The sequence below is a fragment of the Neofelis nebulosa genome, chromosome 1 (genome assembly GCF_028018385.1).
Source record: "Neofelis nebulosa isolate mNeoNeb1 chromosome 1, mNeoNeb1.pri, whole genome shotgun sequence".
Lineage (NCBI taxonomy): Eukaryota > Metazoa > Chordata > Mammalia > Carnivora > Felidae > Neofelis > Neofelis nebulosa.
The window spans coordinates 124016285-124035826 of record NC_080782.1 but is presented as its reverse complement, the minus strand read 5'-3'; the positions used below and the strand labels follow the sequence as shown (position 1 = coordinate 124035826).

The window sequence follows — 19542 nt, the reverse complement described above, 5'->3', positions numbered from 1 at the left end:
TCTTTGCTTAGTTGTTTAGCCATTCATTCATTCACTCATTCACTCATTCACTCATTCAGCAAATATTTACTGAGCCCCTGTCCCAGGTGCTCATGTCATCTGGATGACAGGACCAAGATTAAGAATGCTCTCTTTTCTCCCCCTTCTCCAAATCCTGCCTTTCAAGGCTCTGCTCCACACCCTCTCTTTCGTGTATCCCAGCTTAGCCAATGTAGCTGGCATGGCCTCCCTCTCCTTGAATGCTGCAGGCACAGAAGGGCATGACCACCTAGTTGAGCATTCAACTTCACAGGGTTCCTCCAGGTCTCATGCGATCTTGCTGTCCTATCAGGAGGCAGATACCTGGAGGACAAGGTGAGGGAACACCTTTCCTTTAGTATCTATCACAGCATTGAGTACACATTAGGCATCTAAAGAAATATTTTTTTCATCCAATTGTTGAGTAACAAATGGGATACAGGTAAATATGATGGTTTTTAAAATGGCCTTGTGAAGGGGCACCTGGCTGGCCCAGTTGATAGAGCGTGTGACTCTTGATCTCAGGGTTGTGAGCTCAAGCCACACACTGGGAGTAGAGCCTACTTAAAAAAGGAAAAAAAAAAGTGAAATAAAATGACCTTGTGAAAAATCTTGAATCTGGATTCTTCTTTTGATCAAGAATTCACGTAAAGTTTATGATATTCTTATGAGGTAGGTGTTATTAGCTCCCTTTTACAGATTAGATTGAGGCTCAGAGAAAATGGGTAACTTGCCCAAGTTCACAAAATGGATAAATCTCAGAGCACAGGCTCCCAACCACTGCATCATGCCTGCCTCTGCCATCCTTAGAAGATGGTTCTCCTGAATTCACAAATGTGGAAAAGCCATTGTAGTTTCTGTGGCTAATGAACTTTTACAGCAAATATGCTTTGTCAGGGCCTTCTACACAGACATTTTTCTTTATCTCTAGGGGTGGAAGGAGGCTCACTGCTGTTGTAAAGAAACTTGGTGAAATTCCAGCAACTTCTACCACTGGCCCCACTGCTGAGTCCTGGGACTTGAGGTCAAATTCTAGAAAAGCACCACATAGGATGTGCTCCCTGGCCACGTCTCTCTGGTCCTTGGATGCTGCCAGCAACACTCTTGGGGTTTGGACTCACATGAGAGCACTTCTTCACCGTGGAGGTGGGGGTGGGGGTGGGGGTGGGGAATGTTCTGTTTTTCTTTTGATAGTCAGGCCCTCTCACTCCCAACCAACCCAGTAAAATGGGAGGGGCCTTACTGATACCTGTCTCATCATCTCTTCCTCCCCAGCATAACCCCCACGTGTCCCAGCTGGCATGAGAAACTTTCTTCCCTTTTAAGGCAGTTATCCCTACCTTATACTCCCGTCTTCACCTTGCCCTGCCCTCATTAGAATTTCAGAGGCATATGCTTGCCCCCTAAGGGCCTGGAAAATTTTCCAGCCAAAAAAGTCTTACTGTCAGAGTGTAGTTATGGACATGCAGTCTCTGGTCTTCCCTCAGCATCAGTGTTCTCTGAAGGGTAGATCTTGCCCCCTGATGGTCCAAATATGATTTGGGGGTGTGCCTGAATGATCTTCATTCCTCAGAGGCCAACAGACAATGCTTTGTTCCCCTACCAACCTTGGAAAGACACTGGAATCACTCAGCATTCCTTCTCAAAATGCTGTTCACACCCCTTCTTGGATCTCTCTTTATCTTGCCCTCTCTTTCAGCAACCCTTTCCCAAACCACTGCTGCTTCTCCTTCCTCTCCAAGTCCTTCTTTGTCTCAGTTCCCAGCATGTTTCCTTCCACCACATCCTTCAAACTTCATTCTGGCCCAACTCTATCCCTGCCCTACCTGATGTCCAGTTGGAGTTCCCTTCCTCAGCTCTGCATACACCCCTGGTCTGGTTGCCCCTGCCCTGCTCCCAGTATCTTCCTGCCCACTGATCTCTGCCCCTTGGAACCTGGGCTGATGTTTTCAATCTCCTCTATTAGTACAACTCTTTCTGTCTGAAGCTATGATTTTTTTTTCTACCTTTCACAACTGTCTTTCCCCCCATTTATATGTGTTCCTCTGAAAAATAAATGTATGGGGGGGTGGCGCCTGGGTGGCTCAGTAGGTTAAGCGTCCTACTTTTGATCTTGGCTCAGGTCATGATCTTGAGGTTCGTGAGTTCAAGCCCTGTATCAGGCTCTGCGCTGACAGTGTGGAGCCTGCTTGGGATTCTCTCTGTCCCCCTCTCTCTCTGCCCCTCCCCACTGGTGTACTCTTGCTCTCTCTCCCCAAAATAAATAAACTTCAAAAATAAAAATAAGTGTATCAAAGTAAAAAAGTATCGCTTAAACACAACTATCAAGTAAATCATAAACAGTACAAGTGGTATTTTAATATGAGACACATTACCCATAAACTCCTGATCTTCAATGCCTTAGTCAGCTGGGCATTTGCCAAAAGGTGCTCACTATAAACTGATGATAAAATGACTTTTTTTTTGTCTGTTAAATAAAACTCAACTGAGGAAATTTCACTTTTTAAAATGTTTTTATTTATTTTTGAGACAGAGTGAGCAGGGGAGGGGCAGAGAGACACACACACAGAATCTGAAGCAGGCTCCAGGCTCTCAGGTGTCAGCACTGACCCCAATTTGGGGCTGGAACTCAGAAGCCATGAGGTCATGACCTGAGCCAAAGTCAGATGCTCAACTGACTGAGCCACTCGGGTACCCTTCAAGTGAGGAAATTTAAAGGTCTAACTGGCTTTATTACATGATTCCAAAATCGGGTAGCATCCCATGTACCAAACAGAGGGGAGTTCTGTTCTATAAAATGGAAGGTTTTATAAAAAAGTGGTTGGGGCAGGAAGTTATTAGGAAAAGGAAGGACAGGATTCTTTCACACCAGGTCACCTTCCTTTGGAAGGGTGGAGTAGAGGACTTCGTATAAGGCAGATTACCTCATTTTCCTTTAAAGGATGGAGAGCACCAGGTTACAGATTGCCTCATTGGTGCTGATCAGAAAATTCCCATGTTTATGGCAGAGGTTGAAACTGTAGTTAGGCTACGTTCTTAATCCTCCGTTTTGTGACTTGGCCAAAGTGACACCGTTTAGGGGCTATGGTTTTTGTTTTTACAGGTCTAAAATCCCATAGTCTGAGAGGGAAGGACAATGTATATGAAATGTCCATAGCAGTGCAGGGAATGATCCTACAACTTAATTGAAACTCAATCAGCAAGAAGTCAAGTGGTGAGATAAGCAGGGGTTCTCAAACTGGGACCTCCACAGGATGTGAAATTTTCATTTTGAAGCTGATGGTCTAAGCCAGTAGAGGTGTAGGCCTATGGTTATAGCAAGCAAGAGAAGGGCACTGGAGGAAAATCAATTTCTGAAATGACTAACAAAAAAATCTATGCAAGTTGGACTCGTAGGTTTCTCCTCGACTTTGCTCAGGGAGTGTTTTGGTGATTTTCTCTTTCCGTTGGAAGAGAGGAAGGACTTAAGACAGGAAGTCTGAGCCTGAATGAATGAGGTCTTAACGACATTCCGTATCAAAGGCTGCACTACTTGCTGTAAAGTTTATGGGGAAAAGTTGCCGGAGAGCAATCCAGTTAGCCTTAGCCCCGGTCCTCTCCCGTACAGCTCAGGAAATAATCGCCCGAAGTAGTTAGACCCAGCAGACACCAGGAGGAGCGGCCTACAACGAACCCTGCCAGAGCAGGATACAACAGGGACCCAAGGCCTGCCTTCCAGGCATCTGCACTGGCGGCGAGAAGATATCATCTGGAGTCTCGGCGAACTGATCCAACCAGAGAGGAGTGTCCGTTGGGAGTCTCAGGTCCAACCCGCCTCGGAGGCGGGAGCGTAGGCGGGGGCAGAGAGGCCAGGCTGGCGTCTCCAGTCCCCACTGCACCGACCGACCCGCAGCGCGCTGTAGGCGCCCGGAGGCCAGGCGGCTAGGGGCGGGGCTCGTGCTGTGACACCGCCCCTCGCCTCGCCCCGCCCCTCCCCGCGCGCGTTGCCAGGGTGATCAGGTGACTCCGAGCTTGCGGCGCTCTGGGCGGCCGTGACGTCAGGCGCGCCGCTGCTCCTCTCTAGCTTGGTGGCAGGTGCAGTGTATCTGGTGCGGTCTCATCTGGTCGGATCAGGTCCGGAACAAACCAGTGCCCTACCGGTTGGAGAAGAGAAGAGGTGAGGCTCGGCGGCCGCGGGCCCGACCAGGCTGGGACTAGGGAGCGGGTGAGGTGAGGGCGGGGCCCTTCGGGGGTTTGGCGCACCCCCGAGCTCCCCAAAGAGCGCCCCGAGAGCGGCGGGCACCCGGGCGAGGTGGACTGACTCAGGGTGGGGTGTGCGCAGCGTCCGGGGAGGGGCTGGGAGCCGGCCCAAAGCCCACCCGGGAGCCCCGCGGCTGTTCATCCGGTTGTCGGTCGCGAGCCGCTGGCGGAGGCCGGGAGGGTGGAGATCCTGCGCCGCCCGCCCGTCTTCTGGGCCGTGAACTAAAGCGGCTCAGCATTTCAAGCGGCCTCCCCGTGCCCGGAATCGGCGTGCTCGGAGCGGGTCTCGCCACACCCCGTCCCGGGGGACTTCTGCGAGAGGCTTGTGCAACTCTTCTCCTTGGGCAGCGATTTCTGAGGAGCTGCCGGGGCGGTGGGGGGGGTGGTGGAGCGGGGGCTGGTGCCGGGAGGCCGCTTGGGAGCCCCACGAGTGGGAGCAGAGGCCGGCGTATTCAGAGAAAGTGCTTTGGAGAAAAGGAGGGAGTGAATTGGGATCTCAGTGGACCTGTTGGGGTAGGTGAAATCTGAGCAGAGTCCTGAGGGGTGGGGACTAATCTCCCTGCAGCGGTTGGGGGTTGGAAGAAGCTGAGAGAGGGAAAGAGGACCTCTGGAGAAGGGAGGGAGGGAAAAGGGACGTCTGCGGAAGGAGAGCATGAGCTTTGCGATAGAGGTAAAGGAACGACGACTGTTGGGTGACTGGACCGAGTGCTAGGGTTGTTTGGGGGGGAAAAAAGTTTGGAGGATTAGGTTAGGACCGGTTAGGAAATATTTTTGAGTGCCCAGCTGAGGGTTTGTGTGCTGTGGGGGAGCCATTGAAGCGTCGGCTGGGTTGGGGGTCGGGAGAACACTGGGATGGGGAGACACTGAGGGGACTGTTGCGACAGCCTGGGAAGGAGGTGACCACACCTAGAACTCTGGTCTGATGGGGTTCTGGGACCCCTGCTTAGGAAATATTTATAACGGGTGAGGAGGGAAGCACCCAGGTGCCTGCCTACACCCGAGCCATTGTTAGCAGATTGAAAAATCCTCAAAGAGAAGGGAAACACCCATCTGCAGTTCATTTTCTTATTCTCTCTCTGTCTCTCTTTTTTAAAGATTTTACTTTTCAAAGTAATCGCTACACCCTACGTGGGGCTTCAACTTACAACCCCAAGGTCAAGAGTCGCTGGCTCTACTGACTGATCTAGCCAGGTGCCCCTCTTGTCTCTTTAGACCAGATTTAATGTCTATGTGTGAGATTGCCTGTCTCATTAAGTGCGGAGGTTGTATTGTCCACAACACTTGGCCTTCAGAGGTTTCAGAGTATGGTACAAATGCCTCTGATTCCCAAAGTGAAACCCAACCCCCAAGTGATTGGTAGGAGAGTTAATGGGGGAAATTTATTACAGGATAATCAATGCCCAAAACATGAAAATGGAACATTGGGGAAACTGAAAGGAGTCCCATGCTTTGTTAATTGTAGAACTAAGAGTTCCCTTTTTACATCTATTACCCTCAACTTGTGCGCTTCTCCACCTAAGGCTGTTTAAGTGTTAATTGGATGTTTGTCTTAATTTCCTGAGAAACAAGAAGTTTTGATTATTGAAAAGGAATGATTTGGTGATTTATAGTTTTTCCCAGCTCTGAAATTTACTAATTCTGTGACCACACACACACACACACACACACACACAAATAGCACTGCCATCCTTTATTATTTTAAGTTTATTATTTTGAGAGATTGCTCACACAAGCAGGAGAGGGACAGAGAGAGGGAATGAGAGAGAATCCCAAGGTGACAGTGCAGAGTCGGACATGCGGCTCAAACCCACGAACCGTGAGATAGTGCCCTGAGCCAAAATCAGGAGTCTGGGCCCTAACTGACTGAGCCACCCAAGTGCCCCATTTTATACAAAACCTTAACAACTTATGTTTTCTGGAAGGACATGAAATGACTGAACCTTGCTACCAATTTGTTTTGTGTATGTTTGCTGCAGAAAATAGAATTGGACCTCCAGGGATCCTGTCCAGTAAAAGGTGGTTTCGGGAACTGCGGAGAACTTGGGAAGGTGGCCGCAGCTGGTTTGTGTATAAATGTAGAAACCAGCACAGCACTCAAGGGAGGGCAAATCCAGAGTGGTGGCACCTGGGGAAAATAAACTTCACTTCAGATCAGTGACTTCATTCTCTGTAAAAGAAGGCTTAAGATAGGTCACCTGAGCAATGGCTGTTTATCACGCATTAGCATGTACTGAAGAGTTTTTCCTTATAATATTACAAGTGGTAGGGCTTGTTATGATAGTGACTTTTAAAGGTCTTTACAGGAGTCCCATGCTTTACAAGAATCTCTGGAGGTTAGATTTCTTGGCCACTTTTTTAAACCGTTGTTAACCATTTTCTAAATCTCTTCAAAAGTATTTGAACCAGCCAACTAATCATGCTTCCTTTGGAAAGAAACAGCCCCCAACCCCCAAACACTATAACTATGTGCTGTCAGGGCGGTTAAGTAGGCCAAGAGTTGTGGGAAATTTTCCACTTTCATTCACCCATACCACCCCCACAAGTTTTCCCATTGGTAGAGAATATGACTTCATTGTCAGGAAAAAAAAGTTTGTGTATTTCCCTAAACGTAAGCTATGATAGCTCCCAGGGCTGGCTGTTCCTGTGTTGAAGAACAGGAATGCTCTCTTTTAAGGGGCTCTCAGCCAAAGTAGGGCTAGGGTATAGGCCAGAGACTGAGCCAAGGAGAATTCTCAGTCCTTGGCCTTTGTCACCCAAGGCCCTGGGCAGGGCCCACCGTTCTTGGGATGGTAACATTCCTCGACCTTGAAACAGGATAATGGTTAGTACTCCCTTCCCAGAGGTACCAAGGAGAATTGAGAGGCTTACATGAAATTAATGTAATTAATTCATTACTTACATTGATGCTCCTCCAAAGCATCAATGTAAGCTCCTCCAAAGCTGAATTTTTTTTTTTCTCCACAAGTCGAGAGGTGACAGGGAGGCTAAGGGAAGTCTCCCCGAACTGTTGACAAGCTCCTGTCTTTATTAGGTATATGTTATAGGGAAAACATTGCACAATATGTCAGGAGCTACATGCCAGTAAGAACTTATAGAAAGCGTGCAAAGAAACAAGGCATTCCCAAGACTACAAAAGAGATATTCCATAGATAACATGGTCTCAGGAATTCATGAGCACAGGCAGGACCCAGTCCCTAAATATGCCTTAACTAGATAGTGGTCAGGTGTCCTCTGCAGGGCCAGAAAGCAGTGTAATGTGTTCCCTATAATCTCCTTAACCAGGACATAGCTATTTGATTTCCTACATATCCCTCTTTTTTTTTTTTTTTTTTTTAAAGAATCTTGTTCATGGGAGTTGAGGAGGGCAATCTGTTGTCATTCATGATGTCTCAAGGAGGCCACTATGGTGTAGATCATTTGGAGGGCTTAGCCAAGTTTTGAGAAACCACAGCTAGATATGCTAAAAACCTGTTTTCTGGGGTTGGTGGCTCTCTGCCATGGCATATTACTTTGGTCACATGTTGATCGAGCTTCTTAAGTTGTCCCCAGGTGACATCATTTGCCTTGGTCACTTGTGGGCATAGTCTCCACTGTTGTCCAGGATGAGGTCTATCCGAAGTCCGGACAATGTCACATTTTTTCCTGAACATGTCGATTCTGCCACCTAAAAATCTTCCTCTCAAAGCTATCACTTTCACTTTAGGGTCACCAATTTCGGGTTTGGCTTATCACGTCAGGGTCACCAGTTGTGGGTTCAGCTTTTGGCTTTGTCCAGCAAAGTCAAAGATGGCAAAAAGGATTACTCAAGACTTCACAAGTCAGGGGGCGCCTGGATGGCTCAGTCAGTTAAGCATCCGACTCTTGGTTTCAGATCAGGTCACAATCTCGAGGTTCATGGGATCAAGCCCTGCTTCGGGCTCTGTGCTGATAGTGTAGAGCCTGCTTGGGATCCCCCCCCCCGCCCCTTCCCTGCTTGTGCTCTCTCTCAAAATAAACTTAAAAAAAATAATTTGGAAAAAAAAAAAAAGACTCCACAAGTCAAGAGAGGTGAGACGGAGACTAAGGGGAGTCTCCCTGAGCTTCTCTCCCTGAAAATTGTAATTCTTGGATGAACGGATGTTTTGAGATTAGTGAAATAAAAAAGAGATGGACATGCTAAATTTTTGTGAAAGCCTCATGCAAACTCTAAGGTGTTTTTATTATTTTTTTCCTGGGGTATTTAGGCTTATCAATACACTTATAATCAAGATCTGGAGGCCTGAGGGTAAACTCCATGTTTGTGTTTGATAAGGAAATAATTTCAAATGGTTCCCCACTCTTTTCTGCTTCCCTTAGAGTGCCTGGAATAAACCAGTAACCTAGCTGGGTGTGGAGCTTTCTGGAGCTTTTTCTATCCAATATCCTTTCAACTCTAAAGGAGTTAGTTATTAAGTTCATCAGAGGTAAAAGTGGATAATAATGCTCCCTAAATTAAATGAGGAGTGAAATAGTCATCTTTTAAAATTCCCATGTTCTGTGTCAGTCCGTTGGTCCTCTTACTCAGTCAGACACTCACATGCTTGCTGATGTGCCCAGGGACTCTATAGAACTATAATATCCATCTCTTAGACTTCTGGCATTTGTTGACTAGGCATGAGGGGAATCCTGACCGGAGAGGCTTGTTTTTCTCAGGCAGCGCTTGGCCAAGGCTGCTAATTGGCTTGGTTATAAAGTGGGAGTCAGCAATTAAACAGCAGCATAGAAGCGAGGGGATTGGGCATGAGTTGACCCTCTAGCCAAAAAGGTTCACACTACTTGGTGTGCTGTTTACAAAGGACTCTTCAAAAGGAAATGAACTCACTGACTTCTTAAGTAGGTTTTAGGAGACATAGGTGGAATATTGGTATTGATTGTAGGCTTCAGAACCAGTTAGGAAACTGGATGGATCCTCATTTCTAAAGCCAGGAAGACAAATGGTTTGAATCTAGTCTCTGTGGACAGCAAGCCTGTGTATGATTTTGCCAAAAACAAGGGATGATTTATATTTTTGTGAACCCTTTCAATTAAAAGGTTTAAGGGAGTGTTGGTAGTCATGGTGGGAGGAGAGTTTGATCTGAGTTTACTCCCTGGGGAGTAATGCTGTATTCATAGTGCCTATCTTTAGTTCTCCAGTTTATGCTGAAAGAATCATTAGTCCCCAGAGAGTTCCAAAAAATACATCATTACTGAAAACTATCAGACCACGTGCTCATTGTGCAAAGAAAGATAGGGATGGGGAACAATTAACTGTAAAGTTATTTGGGAAGGCGACCACCTGGGAGGAGGTGCTAGACTTCTGCCACTTGACATTGTTGATGCTGCCTGCAGTACTTTACTAGTCAGCTTTCAGTGTCAGGACCTGGGGCAGGATCATTTGGGGAGCATATGTCAACTCACAGCTTCGAGATCACGAGTGCTGTGTTCCACTGAGTGAGCCAGCTGGGCGCCCTGTCCTTATCTTGACTATTGTAAATAATGCTGCAGTAAACATAGGGGTGCATTTATGTTTTCACATTAGTTTTTTGTTGGTTGGTTGGTTTGGTTTGGTTTTCTTTGGGTAACTCTATTTTTACCTTGAGGAACCTCCATACTGTTTTTCACAGTGGCTGAACCAGTTTATATTTCCACCAACAGTACACAAGGGCTCCTTTCCACATCCTCACCACCACTTCTTGTTCCTTGTCTGATTCTAGCCATTCTGATGGGTGTAAGGTGCTGTTTGTTTGTGGTTTTGATTTGCTTTTCCCTGATAATTAGTGACGTTGAGCATCTTTTCATGTGTCAGCCATCTATATGTCGTCTTTGGAAAAATGTCTGTTTAGATCCTCTGCCCATTTTTTAATTGGATTTGTTTTTCTGCTGTTGAGTTGTAGAAGATTGATCTGTCTATATATTTTAAAGATCTTTATATTTTGGATATTAACCCCTTATTGGATCAATCATTTGCACGTATCTTCTCCCATCAGCAGGTTTTGTTGATGGTTTCTTTTGTTGTGCAAAGAATTTTTATTTTGGTGTAGTGCCAATAGTTTAATTTTGCTTTTGTTTTCCTTGCTTGAGGAGACGCATCATAGAAAAATGTTTCTATGATGAATGTCAAATAAATTACTGCCTTAAAAAAATAATAAAAAATTTAGGGGCACCTGGGTGGCTCAGTAGGTTAAGTGTCCCAACTTCGGCTCAGGTCATGATCTCAGTTTGTGAGTTCGATCCCTGTGTTGGTCTCTGTGCTGATAGCTAAGAGCCTGGAGCCTGCTTTGTATTCTCTGTCTCGCCCCCTCCCTCCCCCTCCCTCCCCCTCCCTCCCCCTCTCTCCCCCTCTCTCCCCCTCTCTCCCCCTCTCTCCCCTGCCTTCACTCATGTTCTCTTTGTCTCTCAAGAGTAAACATTAAAAAAAAATATTGCATATGTTTTCTTTTAGTTTTATGGTTTCTGGTCTCACATTTAAGTCTGTAATCCACTTTGAGTATTTTTGTGTATGGTAAGAGATTGGTCCAGTCTCATTCTTTTGCATGTAGCTGTCCAGTTTTCCCAGCACCATTTGTTGTAGAGACAGTCTTTTCCCCATTGTATATTCTTGCCTCCTTTGTCGTAGATTAATTGACCATATAAGCGTTTGTTTCTGGGTGGATGCAGTTTTTTTGTTTTGTTTTGTTTTTAACTCATGAGTATCTTACACTACTTTGAGCCCCTTGTCGTCCTCATACACAGTAGCTCTTTGTGGATGTTAGTGACGGAAATCTTGGAGTTACCTAGCATTTGTTTTTTCTAGCCTTTGTTGGACTTGATGTCTATGGCTCTAAAGTTACAAAGATGAAGAAAGGAGGGGAGAGACGTCGCTGCCTTGGGACGGTAAGGTCTGGTCGGGCAGCCCACATTGGCACATGGCAGGCAGCAGTGTCTCTTGCTGGTGTGAAGGGAGATTCCCTCCTGCCCATTAAGAGGCACCCCACAGCTCTGGCGAGGCTGCTGCTTTTCTCAGAGGGTCATGAGAGCACGCTAATGGCAGAGCAAAGCCCTGACTGGCCTGGTAGCCGGCAGGAACCAGGAGTGCTTAGTTAAATTGCCAGCACATTAAGCTGTAGGGGCCTCTTTCTGAGCCATCAGGATTTCAGGTTTCCCACAAAGCCTAATCTAATGCTCTGGGAGGGGGCAGGGGAGCCAGTCTTTCTGGGGCTGTGCTGGTGGGGGACCTGGCCTGGGAAGTGGCCTTGTCAGGCTTGTTGAGAGGGATGGACCTGTCCCTTTTTAGTGTGTCCTCTCAACTTGGCAGGGGGCAGAGCTGGGCTCTTTTCCCTCTCTCCCGCTATAACCTATCCTTTCATGTCCCCAACTCACTTTCTGTGTTAATAGCTTTTTTCCTCTTTTTCTGTCCCTTCTGTTCACTGCCGCTTTCTCTTTCCATGCTCCCTCTTGCTGGGCCTCATTTTCTGTCCCTTGTCACTTTGAGGGCTGGCTATTTGAAGTTCCGGGAGTTACAATGCTGTCCCATATGTCCCAGTGACTAGATTTAATTCAGAGGTCCCCAACCTTTTTTTCTGAGGAGGAGCCAACCTTTACTTCCCCACTGGCTTTCAGATAGCATCTTAGCTCGGTTACTGACCAGACTCCCTGAGCTGAGTGGTTGGGTGAGGTGGAGGTGTCTTTTCCCCACTTGGGGGTCCCAGTGGTGTGGGGAGGGAGTTGTCAGGATTTGCTGGCATTGTTGGGAGCTATCACACAAGCTGAGGTCCACCCTTGGGGAGTCCTTCGAGAAGCTGAAGGCAGAAGTAAATCCTACATCCAGGCAGACCTATGGTTTCTGCAGAGAACCGTGTATGAGCAATAAAGGCTGGAAAGGGGGTCCTTGGCGAGGCGATCCTGGAAGCCATGAGACCATTTGCAGCTGTGGATTCTGCTCTGGAGCTGGGGTTTTCCATGTGGCAACTGGAACAGAGTGTTTTCTCACTGGTAGTTTAGATGGTTGTTGGAAGCATGGCTTTCCATTTAGTGAGTTAGGAGATAGATTATTTTCTCCTCAAAGCCATGTGGCAGACTTTACCCAAAGATGATCAGCAAGGGTTTTAACTTTTATTGTCAAATATGTGTGGAAATTACATATAACAAAAAAGTACAGTTGAATGAATAATTATATTCATTAATATAACTGTAATGTATTCAAGTTTAGAAATAGAACTTTATTTTTAAACCCAAATGGGGTAATAGAACACGTTGTGTTGCAATTTGCTGTTTTGAGTCTGTCGGCGTTTTTCCACATCAGCACATGTAATTCTGCCTCATTCTTAAAGGCCAAATAGTGATGCCATGGTTTGGAAGTTCCATGGTTTATTTAACCATTCCCATATTGGTGGCCCTTTGGGATGCTATACATCATGTGCGTGTGTGTGTGTGTGTGTGTGAGAGAGAGAGAGAGAGAGAGAGATGTTTTATATAGCCATTATAAATAAATGCTGTAATATCTGTGGAGGGGGTATGAAGTTGTGTGCATTGAAGATTTTTTTTTGCATACCAGAACTAGGGTATATCTGTAAGATAAATTCCTAAAGGGTGAATTGCTGGTTCGAAGGATAGGGTGTTGTTACTTATTAAAGGTTTCACTTAAAAACATGCCTTTCTTGAAGAATATGTAAGAAAACAGAATCATCACTATGTAAAAAGAAAGGATGTTTCCTCCAAACATTAGGGAGGAATGGTATACCAATGCCTAGACAGCTTAGGTAGGCTATTATAGTTGTCGATAGATATTTTCATGTAGCAATTATTTTTTTAATGGCTGTTGAATAAGTGTTGATGTTAGATTTTATAGAGCAACAAGTATGGATCCAGCCAGAGGTTCTTTATAGAAAGCTTTATACAAAAAAATGTTATCAGGTGATATGTTACCTCTCTGGAGGGGAACTTCTCTGAATTTTCTCGAAGTCTCCCAGGCTGGCTGAATGCTAAAATATGCATACCAAGTTTAATGTTGGAGGGAGGTGAGATTGATTGGCTGTAATATTTTCAAATAATGTTGATAATTATATAATATCCACATAAATATCCACATAGTAATGTGGATAATTAACCTGGGGATGACTTTTTAGACTTATTACTAATGTATCAGGACAAGTTGAATATGCTTACGTCTTTGTGTTATCTTAATGTTGGGGATGGTGGCTTAAAGCACTTACCAGAATGGCATTACCAAATCATGTTGCTAAATAGTTTGCAGGATTTTAGGTTCCTCTGTAGTTTTCGTTTTTATGTCAAATTCTGTGTGAGAAAGGAAAATTAGATGCTGTTTGAAGCTCTTCATTACTCTAGGACAGGGCCTCCAGAGATAGATGATCCACCATTATTTCTTCAACTTTCACGTGCCTTTTGATGCCCTTGTTCCGTGAAAGGTGCCATTTCTGAGATATGTGTCATTGTGTCCTCCACAGAGAGGCTGCAGGCCAGAATGTTGACACAAAAGACATGCTCTAATATTCATTCATGGATTATATGAGGGCAGCTCAGGACCTGGTAGAACTGGTGAACAAACGATCCTGAATGAGGTAGGGGATGGCTAATATTTGGGAAATTGACACCAGAATCAGTGTTTGGATGATGATGAAGTAACAGTGCAGGTTATATTCTTCCAACCTGCCCCCCAAAGAAAATCAACTTGGGAAATGGTGGCACTGCAAAATGTGTTAGAAATGGTGAGCAAGTTATAAAATCACAGATCTTGCCCATGTTGTGATAATTAACTCTCACCGGTCTCCTGGTGTTGCTCTGTTGTTGGGAGCATCACTACCTTCTTTAAAAGGTCAATTCCCTGCTGTTGCTAGTCCCCGGGGCTCTTGTGTAAAGTTGTCCGTGTCAGGAGTAGGTTGTTCCTAGGCAAAGGCCCGTGGTTCTGGAATGCCTGTCCTTGTGGTCTGGGCTCAGGGGTTCAGAGTAGAGGCCATTTGTTGCTTCTCAGCTGTGCTCCCTGCCCAGTCACTTTGTTTGCGACACAACTTCCTGTACTGGTAGGGCCATTCATGCACACTTCTTGCACCTGTTTCAGTAAAATTACGGAACTCATTAAGGTGACTGGCCATAGTGAGTTTTGTCTCGTCTTTATAGCCAAACTATCACTATACCCTAGCACTTTGGAGAACTTCCAGCATTTTCCATCTGATGCAATAACAGACAAATGGAAAGAGTCATTTTATTTTTACTGTTAGCAGTACCAAAGGGTGAGAGCAAGCCAGCTAGGATTTTTTGCCTCATACCCCTGGTACTGGGATGTCATGTCCTTAATATTGTTGAATGCTGGGGCGCCTGGGTGGCGCAGTCGGTTAAGCGGCCGACTTCAGCCAGGTCACGATCTCGCGGTCCGTGAGTTCGAGCCCCGCGTCGGGCTCTGTGCTGACAGCTTGGAGCCTGGAGCCTGTTTCCGATTCTGTGTCTCCCTCTCTCTCTGCCCCTCCCCCGTTCATGCTCTGTCTCTCTGTCCCCAAAATAAATAAAAAACGTTGAAAAAAAAAATATTGTTGAATGCTGTTTATCGTTGAATAAACAAATGGTTAGGTTTGCCAACAGTAACAGACAAGCATAAATAAAGTTGGGTGAATCCTTTTACAAGAGGTAATAACTGTAGAAAAGGAAGCTGCAGTGAAATGGAGGTTTATTCTTAGCAAGGCTGTTTGTGAGCTGACCCTTTGGCCTCATCCCATCCTGTCTACTTTGGCCATAATGAACCCATTCACCTCCTCCAGTGTGCTCAGGTCTTTCTCACAGGCGGCTGTCTCTTACCAGACAGTGAAGGGTGAGTAGTCAGGGATTTCTGTTTATGCTTAACTATCAATGTGATAATTGCTTCCTCTCAGTAGCTTTCTCTGACTTCCAGGACTTATTGTCTCTACTTTGAGCTTGCTGTGCTAAGTGCTTCCTCCCTCTCAGCTTGGTTTTGTAATTGCTGACATTAATGTCTGCCTCTCTCACTAGCCCCAGTGGAAGTTCTTACTTACCATTATGTCCGTAGTGCCTGGAACCGCTGGTGCTAGGTCACAGTGGGTGCTTCTGGAAGTATTTGTGGAATGAACAAATGACTATGAATGGAATAAACCAACATGCCAGTGCTAAAACTTAATGAAAACTGTAAGCCTCAGAGGATAGAGCGGCACAAAACCAGTAATTCTAAAGCTTTTTTTAGCCCAACAAACCATACCCAAAATTATGGGTATGAGAATCAAGAAAAAGTGAGGGACCGAGAATATAAATACTCTGTTTACGAAGATCTTGTTAAAAGGCCAACAAATCAAGGAGTTAAAAAAAGACACAGAGGAGGTCGTTAGAATAAGATCTGCTCTCATGCTTTTAAACTTTAAGACAATTTTATAAATTCTGAAGGAGGATATGTGAGGATGGAGGGATAAGCATGACTTCTGGCTTTGGTGATAAGAATAGTTTCAAGCAAAGAGGTCTGTATGTAAGCAAGAGAACTTTTTCCTCCCATGTCTGATACTCAGCCAAGTGACTTCTTAGTTTGAAGCAGAAAGAAAACATTTAAAGAACTTAAGGACCTGAAGTAGCCTGTGAAAAAAGAATTATAATTACAGAAATTACTATAAAAATTAGTGAAGAGCAGATATAAAAGAGGTTACCAACAAGGGTTAAATTAGTAGTAGGAAGGGATATTGGGGTCCTGCGAGTGGATAGATAGGAGGCCTACAGAGGTGTTCTAGCAGTTAAGACGAGCAGCCTGAAAATATTAGAAAGCGCTAAGAAAACCTTTTTTTCCCCTGACTATAGAATTTCCCTTATTAAAACTTTCAGAAATACAAAAGAATATAAGTAACAATTGCTCATAGTTTCAGCACCCAGGGAAAACCACTATAAATGTTTTTTTTTTCCTTTTAGCCAAATTTTGTCTGTCTGCTGTTACTGTACAACTTAAAGTGTGAGAATTTTAATGTACAACTCAATGGGTTTTTGTAGTATTCATATAAACATGACTCAGCTCAAGATGTAGAACATTTCTATCATTCCAGAACGCTCCCTTTGTGCCTCTTCCAGTCAATATCCATAGATTCCTTTTGGCTGTTCTCAACCCTCATATACATGGAATCTTACAGTGTGAAGTCTGTTGAATCTGGCTCCTTTTATTCATCATCATCTGTGAGATTCATCCACATGTAATATTTGTTCTTTGTTTCTTTCCTTTTCTTTCTTTTCTTTTCTTTTCTTTTCTTTTTTTGCTGGACAGTTTTCTGTTGTATATACCACAAGCTATCTGTTGTGCTGTGATGAGCATTTGGACAGTTCCCACTGTGGGGCTATTATAAATAAAACTGCTTTGAATGTTCTTATGGACTCACTACACGTTAGTCCACATCTGAGAGCAGACTTACAGGGTCATAAATACTGATATCAATAATATTTTTTCCATTGGGGCTGTTTAGTTTTTCCAGAGGAAAGTTCTTTACTGTATTCTCTTCAGGGTCAATGCCAGGCTACCAGGCATCTTGTAATTAAAAAATAATAACAACTTTGAAACATACCATTCTTTCCCGTGTGTCTACTTTGTTTGAGGTCTTATCTTATAGGACCACTTTCTGAAAGCATAGTTGCTGGTCTTCTCATTGTATGTCTGAATGCTAATCCTGGGACTTGGAGCTTGTCTGGAATGGGATCGCCACATTGCAGTGTTCAATGCAGTCTATTAATGGATCTTGGCTGCTGCTTGATTTGAGCTTATTTGAGGCCCTAACTTATCTTTAATAGTACAACTTCCAGTTTACATTTGACCCTTGGTGTAACACACTCTGGTATAGTAGGGTGTGTATTTCACCTGAGCAAATTTATAAAGGGAAAATGTTTATGGTGCAGAGTTCAGTATCATACCTTAAGTTGAAAGCTCATTTGTGTTTGGATTATATTAAGTGTTTTGCACTAGACTGTATCAGTGTTAGGTAGCCTTTGTTTTGTTTTTACTTTGGTTGGCTTCTGTACAAACTTGGGATTCCCAATTGATTAAGCAAAGTCGTGCTTTTCAAATGCCAGCCCCACGATCTTTGATCTCAGCACAGATGCTGTTTCTGTGGCTTTCCCTCTTACTGGAATTTTTTTAACTTGAAGGAAAATGAAGATAGATGCAGATTTTTATCCCTTTAAGATGACTGTGTGTCTTCAGAACACAGGGACAGAAGGGGGGGGGGCACGGTAGCTGAAGTGCCTGCGTGGTGTATGTTCTTTATAAGTGCCTCTTGGGATTTCCCCCCTAGACATGAAGTGATTCCTCAGGTAGAAGGAGAAAGGTACATCCCAGAAATGAGGGGGAAACATGATGGAGGGAGGAGAGAGGACACATACATTATTGAGGGTTCCAGGAAGAGAACAGCATGGGGATAATGGGGATAGATGCAATTAGATAGATCAAGATGAGTCATGAAACATTGAAGTCTGAAGGTGTAATAGTTTTATACGCTTTGTTCTTTTTTCCTTCTCACGGGTCGCTGTTCTCAGAACAATGTCTGCAGACTTTGGTCCGGACTTTGCTAGAGTGAGAATGATCATTACTACAGGGTCTTGTTGGACTAATCAAGATAAAATACTGTTTCAATGGGATTAGGCCCTTTCACAGGAGACCCCACTCCCCATATACTGAATTTCTGGAAAGCTTAGTTACGATGACTGTGTTCTTCTGTGACTTAAAAAGTAAATAATGGAATAGCCATTGGGCGAAAGGGTCAATGAGACTGAGTTCTATTGCAAACAAGCGCTCACTAGGTTTTCCACAGCCTTCTTGGTAGAAGTCTTTGCATTAGGATAAGGCGAAAGCCATTCCCAGGTCAGAGTGTGATGTCATGTTGGCAGAGAGCAGAGAAGGGAAAGAACTCTAGTTTTTTTCTGAATCCCTGTTAGGCCCCTTGAAAAATAAGAGCCTCTAAAATGAGGGATAGAATGCAGATGTCAAAATAGAGCCTCTGGAGCCATTCTGCTTCCATATTATGAAGTTTGAATTTATAATCACCTCCTTCAAGTGACACACTCACCTACTGCTGGGTTTAAGCCCCTGCTCCTATCTAGCTGTCTGTTTACCACTTTTCTAAATATCACTCTCCTTATGTTTTCCTTTTGAACCAGTTGCCCAAGGCATAGGTTTGAGCCTCACTTATCTCCGTACCTCACTACTTAGCACAGTGCCAGGCGGTCAGCACTGTATAACTGTACGCTTGCTTGAATGTCGCTCAGAGGAGTTCATTAGCCTACTATACTATTGGTTCCTAGACCTGGAAGTTCTGTAGAGGTATAAAAGGTTAGGGTAGGTTTCAGCCTGTTTTCTTTATAAACTGTTATAAAGTCATCTGGAATCCCATTTCTTTTTTCTCTTGCTCTGCTTTTCTGAAGTGCCTGCTTCACCTTAAGGCTGGCTTCCTCAGGGCTGAGAAGCCCTGTCCTTGCCAGACTTAGTGTGTGCCGGAGTTCAGGGAAAAGGGAGGCTGGGAGTGTGTTCGGAGAGCACCAAGCTCTTAATTTGCAAACCACTTCAGAACCGGTCCCAGCGGCCGAGGGATGCCATGTGTGACTGGCTTAGTCCTGGATTCCTTGAACCAATCTTGATCACAAAGGGGAAGGGGTGACCTGGACTGGGTTAGGTAGCCCTGGTCTCACCCTGGAGCTGGTACGGAGGCAAGAATGGATGGGTACCTGACTGGAAATGTGACCACTATTGTGTAGGGGGATGTGATTGTGTGGGATTCATCCTGCCGCTGTTGGACCTGCCAAGTCTACTGTTACTTGAATCCGGATTTTCTGGGGAACGTTTATAGTTATTTTGTTCTTTACATATGTGTAAAGTCCCTTACAAATTTATCGATTGTATGTTATGGAGAACAAGTAGTGAAATTATTAAATTTTGAGTATGAGAGTCTTCCTTCTGTTAACTTTTTAATTGGGGATAGAAGACCTCTGAATAGGTAAAAAGTTAAATATCAGTATTGCAGGTGGGTAACAGTGCAAGACAGTAAGATGACAGATAGCACGTTCATCCAGAATATGTACTTTGCATTCCCCAGTGATACTTTTAATCTGAAGTCCTTGGAATGTCAGGTACTGCAAGGGTTGCAGGGTTGATGGAGAGGAGATACCGGCCCACCAGACTTCAAGCCCAGTCATGAGAATGGTTAACGAGTGTTTGGGGGCTGGGAAGCAATGGCCTGTCTCACAGAAGCAAACCACCAAGAACAGGAACCTATACACACAAGTGTGGGGGTTCCTGGTGAGCCCTCCAGGGTCCTGGGAGCCTGGATGGTC

The 19542-nt window shown here is 44.8% G+C and overlaps 1 protein-coding gene across 6 annotated transcripts in view; it reads left to right on the top strand.

Moving 5' to 3' along the window:
* The window catches only part of CYSTM1 (cysteine rich transmembrane module containing 1), a 78271-nt gene that overhangs the window by 13621 nt on the left and 45108 nt on the right, over window positions 1-19542 (top strand). The window contains exon 1 of one of the 6 annotated variants that reach the window (XM_058734801.1): window positions 4004-4227. The exons of 2 other annotated variants lie outside the window; for them this stretch is intronic. The gene's annotated coding sequence lies outside the window, so the exon portion shown is untranslated. Of the gene's footprint in view, window positions 1-4003; window positions 4228-11074; window positions 11128-13695; window positions 13812-19542 lie in introns of those variants that run through there. 3 more of the 6 variants (XM_058734792.1, XM_058734825.1, XM_058734811.1) reach the window with 3 other exon arrangements.